Below are 14111 nucleotides of genomic sequence, written 5' to 3'. Positions count from 1 at the left end.
GATTCCACGTCTTCATGGAAGCTTTCAACTGAAGCGTCATCGTGGCTTGATGTAGGGGCGTAAGCCTGTACCACATTCATCTTGTATCTTTTATTCAGTTTATTACAATGCCTACCACCCTTTCAATAATGCTATAGTATTCCTCTATGTTGCCAGCTATGTTTCTGTGAATTATGAACCCCACTCCCAGTTCTCTTCTGTCAGCCAAGCCCCGATAGCAAAGAACGTGCCCATTCTGTAGCACCGCATAGGCCTCATCTGTCCTCCTAACCTCACTGAGCCTTATTATATCCCATTTAACACCCTCTAGCTCCTCGAATAGTACAGATAGACTTCCCTCACTAGATAAGGTTCCAGCGTTAAACGTTGCCAAGTTCAGGTTCCAATGGCGGCCTGTCCGGATCCAGAGATTCTTAGCACCCGCTGCTGCGTGCAGATCTGAACGCCGCCGTGGTCAGTTGCTTCACAGCTGCTGGGGACAGAGGGCCGTGAGTTATAGTTCTGCAATACATTGTGCTATTTACCAATCTTGTAAAACATTCTTGCATTTTTGATTTGCTGAAGGGCAGGTTTGCCAGCTGTGCATATCACCCCCTTTCGTGGCTCAGAATTGTCGCAGGTAAGTTTAGCTGCTTCAAAGATAGCCACCAATTCTGCTGTCGTCGATGAAGATTTGTGTGATAATTCGTACATTCTTCTAATCTCACATCGATCACTATTGAAAACACGCCACATCAACGAAAGCTTGAAATTTTTGCGCGCAAATATTAACTCACCATACTGTACCCGCTTAAATCAATACTTTATATTTGCTCAACCTTAATCGTACTCGTAGGACACAGTGCTGCAGTGCTCGTAGCATACAAAATCTTAATCTTTTACCACCTAAATGTAGAGCTAGTTTTCACATTACAGCTGCTTTCTTTGAAAAATTGAACGTTAGAATGGATCCAGGGTTTATTCGCGCTTTACCAATCACCTATGTCTGCAATAGACATGTGATGTTGATGTGACTCCTGCCATAGCTCATGAGGGGCTGACTATGTGGAAAATAAAATAAAAAAAACACTTCAATTTCTTCATGTAGAAGTGGTTAAAATTAATATAGATTCATATTCATAAAATTTACTTGACTCGTAAAACTTTAAAATGTAATTTTTTAATCACCTTTCTCATTTTTATTGAAATATCGAGGCAAGGCTGAACTTTTTTCTTCATCTAAACGCTTCTTCTAATGCATCTGCGGTTATTGTGTACATAGTGAGCCTCCATTGCTGGCAGTCGACAGGTGGTAGAACTATTGCCCATGATTGCAACCACAAGTCGTGAAAATGTCACGCCGCAACCGCACGCCTCTCAAACTTCTCAAATCGAGGAAGATGGGCAAAACGAGCTCTCGTTCCTGAAGAGGATGAATTCAGCCATGTATAGTTTTGCAAAGATCACCGTCAATGCTTCATCTATGCGCGACCAATCAAACGCGGAACAATAAGATGGTAATTACACCTACAGCAACATGTTATGGTGCTTAGTAAATAACAAAGTTGACCACAAAAGCCCGGTATTGGGGAGGAACTTTAAAAGTTGTCGAATCATCTCTTTCCTAAATATCTAATGATCTCGGGGGAATCAAATGCCGCTACTACTTCAGTGTCAATATGCGTTGAATATAAGTTCTATTTATATACTGGGTGTTCAAAGTTAAGCTTTATAAGTTTTTGAAAATTAGGCTCTGGAAGGCACGTGAGAAGCAGTTGTGCAAATAAGTTAAGCAGCCAAGGGGACAAAAAATTGGGTCACTATTATTGTTGTCAGGTGACCAATTAACCAAAATTTAGTAATTAACTTTTTACTGGCTACAGTAAGTTGGCATGTTTATATTGAAAAAACTGTAGACAGTGGTGTTTGTACACAGTTTCAGTTTGTCTTTGTCTTTCATATGATTACGTATGCAAGGGTGAGGGTTGGCGCAAAGCTCCTCCCTAAAGTGACGCATCTGTCACGTGTGGTGTTTAGTGTGTGAAGAGAGTGGAAACGTAGGCATGCTTGATAACAGTTACCCTTGCCCTCTTGGCCGGCGAAATCAAAATGTGGCAGCGTGGTGCGCCACGAGCCTAACGCATGATCCTGATGAACGCGATAACAGGAGATCATTTCTCGCGACGTTTTTTCGTGACTTTAGATCACACGGAGACATCGTGTGAACGCGTTGGCTTGACCGTCCTGTACTAGGGTGCTTCCGGTAGCACAGCATCTCTGCATTGAAGGTCTACCAAGGAAATACACGTGAGTCCTTTCGAGCTAGTATGGCTGCTTCTGTCGTGACTTATTTTAGAAAAGAAAAAAGTGGACGTGGTGCTTGCAATGGCTCAAATGAATAGCAACGCTTCGCTAGCAATGGAGCTTCACGCGTATCGCCACCCACGCCGTCCCCTTCCAACTAGGCCCACTTTCATAAACCTATGTCAACGCTTTTGCAGAACAGGCTCTGTCCACACCTTCCAAGACGGACCACGAAGGCAATTGTCGATGAAAACTATGTAATTGACGTTGTCGCGTGCGTAACCTCGATGCCAAAGCTCAGCATCTGACAGATTGCCGACCAGTGTGGTGGCAGCATCAGAATAGTCACAAATGTTCTAAGAAAGCACAAGTTCCATCCGTATCACGTTTATTTTTATCGAGACCTAAATGGGGCGGACTTTGAAAGGCGAGTTGACTTCTGTGATTGGGGCCTCATCAAAACTGATGAAAAAATTACTTTTTGCACAGAATAATTTGGACTAATGAAGCTCAGTTTTGTCGAAATGAAAGTGTTCCTCTTCACAACGCCCATTATTGGTTACAAGAAAACACGCACTGGCTGAGGCAGCATGCACAAGAATCAAGTTCGCTGGAAGATGAATGTGTGGTGCCGCATACTCCGAGACAGGATCATCGGACCTCACTGTTTTGAGGACAACGGAGAGATGTACACAGAATAAATATTAGGTGTTGTCATTTATGACCTTGCCTGCAGTCTTTCCCTGAATGACCGGCACCAAGTATGGTTTTAGTACGATGGAGCACCACCACATTTTCCTACCACGGTGAATAACTGTTTGGACAGACGTTTTCAACAACAGTGAATTGGGCGCGCAAGAGCAATGTTTTGGCCAGCAAGATCTCCCGACTTTTCTCCGCTGGACTTTTTTCTTTGGGGCTACGTTAAAGGTCGAGTTTGCGTAACAGACCCCAGCGATGGTAATGACATGAAGGACAGAATAACATCTGCCTGTGCGAGTATTCCTGCAGAAGTAAAGCGCCGAGTCATCAAGTCGACGCGAGAGTGGTTCATGCTTTGCGTTGCTGCTGAAGGCAAGCATTTTGAACACTTTTTGGGGCATTGACGACCTGAGAGGTGAAAAGTTTTGGTGAGATTCGTGCATGACCAAAATAAGCTTATGTAGCAGCGGGAAATATGCATTCGCAAGGATAATACTGTTTCAGTTGTTATTGGTAGAGTTGTTGCTCTTGATTGCAATCAAAGTTACAGTACTGAGATATCAGCAGTCGCGCTATTCGCTTAGCCCAGGCAACGACGAGTATTCTAGACATTATTACGCACGTGCACTGGCATCCAGATTATTCACTCGCTCAATCATCTCGGCATGGTATCTGCCACTATCGTTAGAGGCTCTGCAGTTGCGTGTTACGACACTGGTTGCAAGAGTTCTTCGATTTTCTTATTTCGACGGCGGAGGCAGCAAGGCTAACTGTTATCACCTATGCCTATGCTTTCACCTTCTTCACACACTAAACGGTGCACCCAACAGATGCGTCACTTTGTGGAGGAGCCTTGCGCGGACCCTCACCCTCTTATGTGCGTATTCACGCGAAAGACAATTAAACTTTGGAGCCGTAAATCTCGAAGCACAGACGTGGTGGGAAAAAAATACTCCAATTGAAACTGCGTACAAACACCACCGCGTACAGCTTTTTTAATATAAACATGCGCTTATCGCCGGGAGTAAAAAGTTAATTAATAAATTTTGGTTAATTGTGCTGCTTACAGCGTTAGTTATCATCTAACTTTCTGTCCCCCTGGCCGCTTAACCTACTGGCACAAGTGGTTCTCACGGGCCTTCGAGTGCCTAATTATAAAAGAGTCATAAAGCTTGACTTTGAACACCCGGTTTAATGCGTTCTCAGTGCATTGAAAACATTCTAATAAACACAGAAATAAAATGTCATGGTGGGCTTTGATTCCTCTGTTATGGTGGTATATTGTACGTGTCGGTAGCAAACTGTTAACGCTGAAAAGAACTCTTTTAGTGTGTGTATTTGTCAGAGAATATTACTCTAGCGAAATTCGCTAGAACAAAAAGGATAAACACATTACGAGCCCTCACTAACAAACATTGGGAACAGCTTACATGAAGTTGATTCATGTAACTCACCTCATTCCAACTTGATGCCGAGGGGTAACAAGATACCCCCTATGCTTTTAGTATTCGAATAGAGCAGGACCTCTTTTTATGCCAATATCTTGCGCGATGCCTCCACTTCCAAATTTACAACCAGCGCATTAACGCTTCGAAGTATTCTGTTAAAAAAATACTCATTTGCGAACTTGCAGGTAAAATCTACTAGCACACATATAAATAAATGAAAAATAGATAAATAAATAAATAAATAAATAAAGTTGCAGAGCCCCTAAGTATTCTCTTGTGAGATGAGAACATGGAAGCGTTTGTTTTTGCGAGTTGGTTGTTATGGAGTAGTGCTGCCGAGTTGTGTTGAAAGCCGTCTGATACGGTGGACAAGTACACACTCTGTTTGTAGGCGGCCACGTGTTGCTGACGTCGGTGCACTTGCGCAGCGCGTGACCTAATCCTATGTATGCGCTGTCCTTGTCCCTTTCGAGTGGGAACTTCCCCTTCGGCAGCAGAGATTCCCCTCTCATACGTCGCGTATGCACGTCGTTAGAGAAGGTATAAGATTATGTTGCAGTGACTAGTTAGGTGGTTGCTACGGCGGCTGTCGGCAGTTCCGGGGGTATGATCGTCATGCTTTCCGAACACACGTTTGGCAGACGCCAGCAGTGAGGGCATTTTCAGCGACCTAGCTTAGAAACACTTGAACCTAAGTAAATAAGAAAATAAATAAATAAATACATAAATAAATAGATAAGTGCATCAGGGGCTCATTGCCTTTATCAGGTGGACGGGAGATGGTAACGTCATCTTACGTGTAATGCAAATGACGTTCAAAATTCACTCAAAATTGAGTTCTGGGAACAGGCAGTTACACTTGTCTAGCTTGTGTTGAGGCTGGCGTGACATTACGAGTGTCGTTGCAGGTCTCGGCGTTTAGCGCTTATTGCTAAACGATTGTTATATCGTGAGCTGAGAACGACGACAATCGGCCAATCCCCACCATCGGGTACCAACCATGTGCAGAGGAAAACAACAAAAAATGAGTCAAGAAGACGAGCGCTTCCTCTTGTCCCTTTGTCGTCGATCTCAGCTCGCGCTATAGCAATCGTTATGACTGACCAACTAACCCAAGCCGCCACTCTTCTAAGTTATCACTAAAATTCTCTCACATTTTTCAATTAGTGCATTCACTGTTTTTTCGAGGTTAAGTTCTGCTCGCCCACACAAAACGTCGATGCACTTATGACGTCCTAATGGATCAGTTGAGTGAGGTAGTGCTAAGGAACGAAAATAGAACGAGGAAGCATGGTATATAATGGGGTTGTAGATAATAAAGAAGACAGTTTTTGGTTCGTTTCATTTTTGTCATTTCCATTGATTCGGTAAGGCTCAATATAACATATAAAAATCCAAAGAAAGCAGTTTGCCTTCAGCTATTTTATTTACATTCCTGCTGGCCCCTTCTACATCTTTCTATATCCTCTTCATTTTTGCCTTCACTGACTGATTCTCTTGGATCACTATATTCTCCCATCATCATCATCATCATCATCATCATCATCATCATCATCATCATCATCATCATCATCATCATCATCATCATCATCAGCCTGACTACGTCCACTGCAGGACAAAGGCCTCTCCCATATTCCGCCAGTTAACCCGGTCCTGTGCTTGCTGCTTCCAATTTATACCCGCAAACTTCTTAATCTCATCTGCCCACCTAACCTTCTGTCTCCCCCTAACCCGCTTCCCTTCTCTGGGAATCCAGTCAGTTACCCTTAATGACCAGCGGTTATCCTGTCTACGCGCTACATGCCCTGCCCATGTCCGTTTCTTCTTCTTGATTTCAGCTATGATATCCTTAACCCCCGTTTGTTCCCTAATCCACTCTGCTCTCTTCTTGTCTCTTAAGGTTACACCTACCATTTTTCTTTCCATTGCTCGCTGCGTCGTCCTCAATTTAAGCTGAACCCTCTTTGTAAGTCTCCAGGTTTCTGCTCCGTAGCTAAGTACCGGCAAGATACAGCTATTATATACCTTCCTCTTGAGGGATAGTGGCAATCTACCTGTCATAATTTGAGAGTGCTTGCCGAATGTGCTCCACCCCATTCTTATTCTTCTAGTTACTTAAATCTCGTGGTTCGGCTCTGCGGTTATTACCTGCCCTAAGTAGACATAGTCTTTTACAACTTCAAGTGCACTATTAGCTATCTCGAAGCGCTGCTCTTTGCCGAGGTTGTTGTACATTACTTTCGTTTTCTGCAGATTAATTTTAAGACCCACTTTTCTGCTCTCCTTGTCTAACTCCGTAATCATGAGTTGCAATTCGTCCCCCGAGTTACTCAGCAATGCAATGTCATCGGCGAAGCGCAGGTTACTAAGGTATTCTCCATTGACTCTTATCCCTAACTGTTCCCATTCTAGGCTTCTGAAAACCTCCTGTAAGCACGCGCTAAACAGCATTGGGGAAATTGTGTCCCCCTGCCTTACACCCTTCTCCCATACTCCTGTTTTAATCTTTACGGAAATGGTACGGAAGTATATTTGAGAGAGACGCCTCCTTGATCTTGTCCTGTCGGCTGCGCCAAATTTAAGTTCCAACGCAATCAGTTTGCCTTCAGCCATTTTATTTACATTTCTGCTGGCCACTTCTACGTCTACCTCTATCCTCTTCTTTTTTGCCTTCTCCAATTGATTATCTTGGATCATTAAATATCTGACACCGACAAAGCCACCTAATGAGGTAGCATCAGATGGAAAGTGCACGAATTACTGATCTCGCTTCACAACGGATACTCTCCTCTAACCAAAGAAACCGTACTTGGCACTGATGCAGTGAATGATAATCGGGCAATTATCATTACGGAGCCCACAATAAATATTAGAGGTACCGTCATTAGACGGCGAGTGGGCAAGCTTTTCCAGCAGACGAAAAGCCTCATTAAAACACGTCCAATTATGAAAGCCATCAACACATTTTTTCTTAGGGGAGCGCGGACTTCCTTAAGAAAAGAACACAGCACAACAGACCACATTGACACTATCATACAGGAGATAGACACATGCGCGAAAAATGTCTAACCCCTATATAAAACCTTCCTAGGTTATAAAAAGGCATTTTATTCGGTCGAGATGTCAGTAGTCGTGTAGGCACGGCGGTATCCGGGCGTGGACGAACAACATATAAAAATACTCGTGGAAATCTTCAGTGGCTCCCCAGCCACCATAGTCCTCCATAAATAAAGGGACAAGATTCCAATAAAGAATGGTGTGAGGCATCTTCCCAAATCCCAATGCTATTCACTGCCTGCTAGTAGGATGTTTTCAGAGCCCTACATTGGGACATTGGGTTGTGAAGATTTGGGGATGCGAGTTGACGAAAAGTACCAAAGTAACGTACGATTCACTTATGAGATTGATGAGTAACCCAGGGAACTAATCGCGACTTATGTTCACTGAAGTTAATAAGAAAAGCAGAACGGTAGGTCTGAAAATAATGTGCAGAAGACTAAGGTTATATGCAACAGTCGTGAAAGAGAATAGTGATTTGCGATATGTAATGAGGTACTGAAAGCTGTAAATAAGCCTACTTAGGACTGATAGTGACTTTGGTTACGAGCAATGAGGCTGAAATAAACACAATGTGAATGGAGTGGCCCACATTTGGCAAGCATTCTCATATCATGAATGGTACTTTACCAATGTCTCTCAAGAAGAAGGTATATAACAGTTACATATATCTGGTACTTACCTATGGAGCAGGCTTATAGAGAGGCTTTAGTTTAAATTGAGAACGACTAAGTGAACAATGAAAATGAATATGATAGGTGGAACCTTAAAGAACAAGAAGAAACTTGGGTGGGTAGGAAGGAAGGAAGGAAGGGAGTAAGGAAGCAACAAAAGGGAAAATGCAGAGAGGTTAACCAGAAAGACATCCGGTCAGCTACCCTACACTGGGGCATTAGGGAAGGGGACTAGAAAAGTGAGAAAGAGGGAAGAGAAGGAAAAGAAAAGGGAGAGACAGACAGTAAATTCACTGCAGCGTGTAGAACTCCATAAAATCGGAGGCATTCACAGAAACTCGACCTCCTTCGTGGGTAAGAGAACAAATGGGAGATAAGGACATATTTCTTGAAATTAAGAAGAAAACTTGGCATGGGCAAGGCATGCCGCATGTATAGGAGGTTGATGATTGATATGGAGTTTAACGTTCCAAAACCACCATATGATTACGAAAGACGCTGTAGTGGAGGGCTCCGGAAATACTGGCCACCTGGGGTTCTTTAACGTGCACCCGAATCTGAGCACACAAGCCTGCAGCATTTTCGCCTCCATCTAAAATGAAGCCGGCGCAGCCGGGATTCAATCCCACGCCCTGCGAATTAGCAGCAGAGTACCTTAGCCACTAGACCACCACGGCGGGGCGCATGTATGGGAGAGATGGCCGCTGGCCCTGGCCATAAAGAGTAACAGACTGGGATTCCAAGGGAAGGCAAAGACGTAAGGGGGAGGCGGAAAGTTTGTAAGGGGGAGACTGAGAAGTTTCCAGGTAGAAGGTGTCATCGGCAAGCACAGTTGCTTGACAAAACATATGCGAGGCCTTTGCCTGGTCGTAGTCAGGCTGACAATGATGATGAATAAAAGTTGCTAAATATACAAAGCAGGAACGTTTGCGATGCGACTGTTGCTCAGTATTTTAGGTCAACTCAAAGGCGTGCAAATTAATTGATTGTCACAGGTGTTGGAGTCAAAACAATGGTCACAGGAGAACGAAATGAACACCGAAAAGTTTATAGGCTACAATATCGCGATACATACAGCAAGAGGCAGTGACATGTAGGGAAATAAAGAAGAAACCTAACTAGCGCAGCTCGCTCAGTACTGCTTTTGTAATATTGTTGTCATGAGGACGTCATGCAATGACGTCCTCATGTGATGTCTTGGTATGCGACGTCATACCGGGGTGATCATCTTTTGCATTACTCGTGAAGACTTCAACGCCATCAGTCAATATTTGCGTTTGATGAGACATCTAAGACTATCGCCCTGATAAATATTCAAGACAATTCCCGCTATCGTGCAATCAGTAGTAGCTCTAACATGCAAGAGCACCTGTTTTGTTGTGGGGCATAGTACTGTCCGGGGAAGTACTCCTGAATTCATTAGTGCTTCATTTTACCTCTTCTCTTCAGCAAACTTTTATATTTGCCTGTACCGTTTGCCTGTACGTTTTGCTTGTACCGGAAGTCGAGGAAACACGGTAAACATATCAGCCGTTTGAATTGCGTAAGAATTACACAAATGTTCAGCCACTCTCATAGAGCGCTTGCCATGCCATCAAAGCTTTATTATTGGATATTCGCCAAATTTTGGCATTCATTTTGCACGACATATGGTAGAAGGAACATTGAGGTCACATCAAGTCGAATGCTGATGCGGTCCCGTGTTTTACAGAGCTTCCCTTACGCAACAGTATTTCCTGACGTACCAGCGTTTAGACACTGCCTGCTCACGACAGCGACTGTCCGGATAACGAGGTAAACCGCGGGGCGGAGGTTTATGATTGAAGGAGGTTGCGTAAGGGATGTTTAGCAAATACGGATAAAAAGACAAAGGGCAGCATCTTCGCAAAACCGGTCTGGCTCAGACGCAATGCTATTCGCAAAGAAGCTCACAACGGCTTAGTTCATTGGCTGCCGTCTGGCATACGTTCACGGCGCCCAACCTTGGCGTCCCAATGTGCCTCCGTGTATTTTTTATGAGCTTATTTTTTGGAGCAAGCTGGTCACGCTCCAGATGGCGAAGCCCGCACAGCTTCCCGTACCACCTCTCTTCCTTCCGAAAACGCCTGGCCTGAACGGGCTATTACTGGGGTCTGTTCATATCGTGACACGAGCGGCGCGCATTCAGCCCAAGCTGCCACCAGGCGGTGCCAAAAATACGGACCAGCGCTCCAGATCTCTTTTTAACCCTCGAGAGTGTGCCGTGTTGCCATACGCTCGCGGCCGCCTCGTTGACGCTTCACGCCACTTTTCCAGCAACGCAACAAGCCAAGGAGAGCGAGTGTTTGGTTTCACTAACATAAAACACGCATTGGTATAAGCGCGTCCGGGAGACGCCGGGGCATAAATACACCCACCGCATGCTTTATAAGTTCCTGGGGGCGCAAAACGCTTTGGCAGCGCCGCGATATGCACTCGAGCACTTTCCGTGCATGGTTGCGTTCGCGGTGGCAACGGAGGTGCAACGCGAGCTCCGAGAGGTCATCCAGATTTTGCGCCTCGATTTAGCAGTTACCCTTGTGTGAGGTCTGTTGGTATTAAAAAGGAACGCGCGTCAGTTATGATATATGTCGTTGCTGGTCACCAAATCAGACAAAAAAGTTCGTTTTCTTGTCTCTGTTCTTGAGTAAGTTTAAGTTAGTTAATTTGAATTACTATAATTTGGCATAAAAAATTAAATAATCCCGCTCTTGGCTGTTTTATTCATAATTATATTGATGCTAGCTGCACGCGAAAAAAAAAATACCGGCCATTCGTAATGCTGCACGTATTAATAGCGAAGGGAGCCGTCAATCTGAACCATGAACTGAAAACCTTTCTGAATTTGGCCCAACAGCTATCACAATGAATATTTGTTGTATTCATGAGTCGCTCCAGATTATGATAAGTGCGTTAGGCTTGTTTTTTCTGTCTCTTTAAGGTAATGCAAAAGAGCAAATAATATAGGACAACCGAGTCTCGTTCTCTGTGAGGTCACCAGAGAACGAGCCATGTCATTTGAAAAAGTCGTTTTTTTTTTCATGCCATCAAAATAGCGCGCATTCACTGTCGAACTCCGACTATAAAGCTAGCGAATGGCAATAGTTGATATTCTTGGTGTGACCTTGGGCGAATATTGAGATATGTAGTTATTGCTGTAAACAAGCGGAATTATCTAATTCAGTTGTATAAAAAACACACTAGAAACTGAGAAACCTGCCACTTTTGTGCTTATGCAAGTACTAAGTATAATTTCCTACGCCGGGAGCCATCTCGCTATGTATCTAAAGTGAATGCCACATTCATGAGAACTCACGAACATTTAAGAACTTCAATGTTGTGCCATACTTTCTTTGTAATTCAATGCAGGCAACTTCCAACGGTAAGCATTTAGATTGCTTTGGCGGATGAAAGTTGATGTTTGCACTTCCCTGCTAGTAACGTAATCTTAATTTGTCAGGGAAATAGGAAGTGGGGCTGCTTGCAGAGTCTGTCTCTTACGAGCTGCCCATTGCGATTAGTTATAGACAACTTCGTTATCAACTTCAAGACTGCTGCTAAAATCTTAGCATAGAGAGAAATATGCTTACCTCTAAATGTACCGCGCTTTTTCCTTGGCAATTGGCCACGTAAATAATTCGGGTGCTGTAAATTGGCTGTGGCCGGGAACCGCTTTTGCGTGAAAGAGCATACACACCGAACAGCCAAATCTAAATTCTAATTTTGCTCGATCTATAGATGCGCTAGTATAAAGAAGTCTTTTGTACTGAGACAAATAGTATCGACGATATAAAATTTTCAAATATTCTCAAGAGTGGTTTAATGTGACACAGATTGAATCCTTGCGCGCACGAAAGAGTCGCATAGCAGATACCAATTGCCGACCACTGAAAAGAGCTTGATATATCGCAGTGAAAATGGCAACACGAATTATTGTTTGCTTTGCTGCTGAACTCCGTGTAGCAAAAAAAAAAAGCAGCTGCGGGTACAGTTTTTGGATGAAGAATGTTCATATGAGCTAGTGATCTCGATTTTAATCTCCAACTTTTGGAATTCACAAATTATTGGTATTCACTGAATAAAGCATTTTTTTTACTTAAGGTATACAATGCCTTCTTCCGGAATACGAATTTTTTTGAAAAAGTGAAATAGTTGAATCGCTATAAAGCACTACCACATTGCAAACTCATGGACGTGGTGTAGGCACAGAATGAATTGCCAGACATTCGTTATGGTCCAAGGTAATAACATCTACATGCACAAACCGTATGCTTTACAGAAAGAACTACGCCTGCCTCTCTGAAATTTCACCTGGCCATATGCGTCATTTGAGCACAAGAAGCAGTTCACCATTCACTGTTTCAGTTTTCAAATTTGATGATTTACTGCGAAATGAGTGACAGATACAAACTATTTTTTACAAAATTGTTAAGAACATGGCGTTAGTTATTATTCAACATATCTCAATATATAAATGACGAAAATCGTTAAATGATCGGTGGTGTTCCTTTCCTGTCAAGGGACTGTTGGCACATTTTCACTGCCAATAAAGAAATGCAGAATCTAGCGAACATAAAGGGCCCAGTGATGACTTTAAGCAAGAATTAACGCTGACTAAAAGTTTAGCTGCTTATGAATTGCAAAACCGATAAACAGGATGGTTGTTACACAAATGTCTGAACTAATAAACACGGGCAACAAAAACAAACTCAGTAATAAAGACGATAAAAAATTATGAGAGACTGTGATCTATAATTATTCATGACCGTCAGCTTCATACAATGTCGATAATTCTTTCCTTTATTTTGGAAGCCATGAATTCATATGCCACAATTTCGGAACGTAGGTTTTGATACTAAAGAAAGAAACGAGTATCATTCAAATGCAAGCTATGTATACATATGAGGCGTCACGTATATATTTTTTGCTGTGTCTTGTTTTCATGCAGATGCCATTTAAATCTTTTTTTAATCAAGCTAAAGACGACAGCCGCTGCCCCGCCGTGGTGGTCTAGTGGCTAAGGTACTCGGCTGCTAACCCGCAGGTCGCGGGTTCGAATCCCGGCTGCGGCGGCTGCATTTCCGATGGAGGCGGAAATGTTGTAGGCCCGTGTGCTCAGATTTGGGTGCACGTTAAAGAACCCCAGGTGGTCGAAATTTCCGGAGCCCTTCACTACGGCGTCTCTCATAATCATATGGTGGTTTTGGGACGTTAAACCCCACATATCAATCACGACAGCCGCTAACTCAAAGTAGCGCCGGAACTTGCTTCAACGAAGCCTGTACGTTTACTGATAAACATATAAATATTTTACTACTCAGACAGTACGCCTAGCACTGACGACATCGTTCTGTTTCTGAGTGTTTTGAACAGATACAAGCAAAACGATTCAAACTACAACTGTGTAAACACTGAAGCATTTGGGGGCTAAAGAAGAGAAACCTGTATGGCAGTAGCAGAATCCACACGAAACAAGAGCCTTGCATCGCGTTTGCCCGCTTCTGTGGATGCGGTGTAAGCGCAGTATGCAAAAATGTTGAGCGCAGCTCGGGCGGCCCAAGACACTCCTGTCACTGCGGCTGACAGCGTACCTCGGGTCAGCGGCGAGCGGGCACCTGCTTTCGCGCGCAGAGCGTGGCCCTCACCTTGCGCTCCGTTCGAGTGATCAGAGGCAATCCAGCACATTCGGCAAAGCCCACAGCACGCCAACGAAGCCGGCCTCTTCACGCGCAGCAGCGCCGGTGTTGTCCTGCGCTTTGGCCACGGGGACGGCCGCACGACTTAGGCTTAGCAGGGACGGGCACTGCGACTGCGGCGGTGCCTGCTTCCTCGCCACTTCGAGCCAGATTTGGAGCAGCTGGGGCGGTCCCGGGATCCTCGAGGAGGGTCAGAGCGGAGGAGGGCAAAACAGAGACGACCCTCGGCTCTG

General features: G+C 44.1%; 1 protein-coding gene across 6 annotated transcripts in view; it reads right to left on the bottom strand.

Annotated features, from left to right (window-relative positions):
• The window catches only part of Obsc (Obscurin), a 188904-nt gene extending 174884 nt beyond the window's left edge, over positions 1-14020 (bottom strand). For 5 of the 6 annotated variants that reach the window (XM_075877358.1, XM_075877360.1, XM_075877361.1 and 2 more), the window contains exon 1: positions 13828-14020. The gene's annotated coding sequence lies outside the window, so the exon portion shown is untranslated. The remainder of the gene's footprint in view (positions 1-13827) is intronic. The other variant, XM_075877362.1, reaches the window with a different exon arrangement.
• Positions 14021-14111: the final 91 nt, after the last annotated feature.

The sequence above is a fragment of the Rhipicephalus microplus genome, chromosome X, assembly GCF_043290135.1.
Source record: "Rhipicephalus microplus isolate Deutch F79 chromosome X, USDA_Rmic, whole genome shotgun sequence".
Taxonomy (NCBI): Eukaryota; Metazoa; Arthropoda; class Arachnida; order Ixodida; family Ixodidae; genus Rhipicephalus; species Rhipicephalus microplus.
The sequence above is the reverse complement of the archived record's forward strand: the minus strand, read 5'-3'. Positions and strand labels throughout refer to the sequence as shown.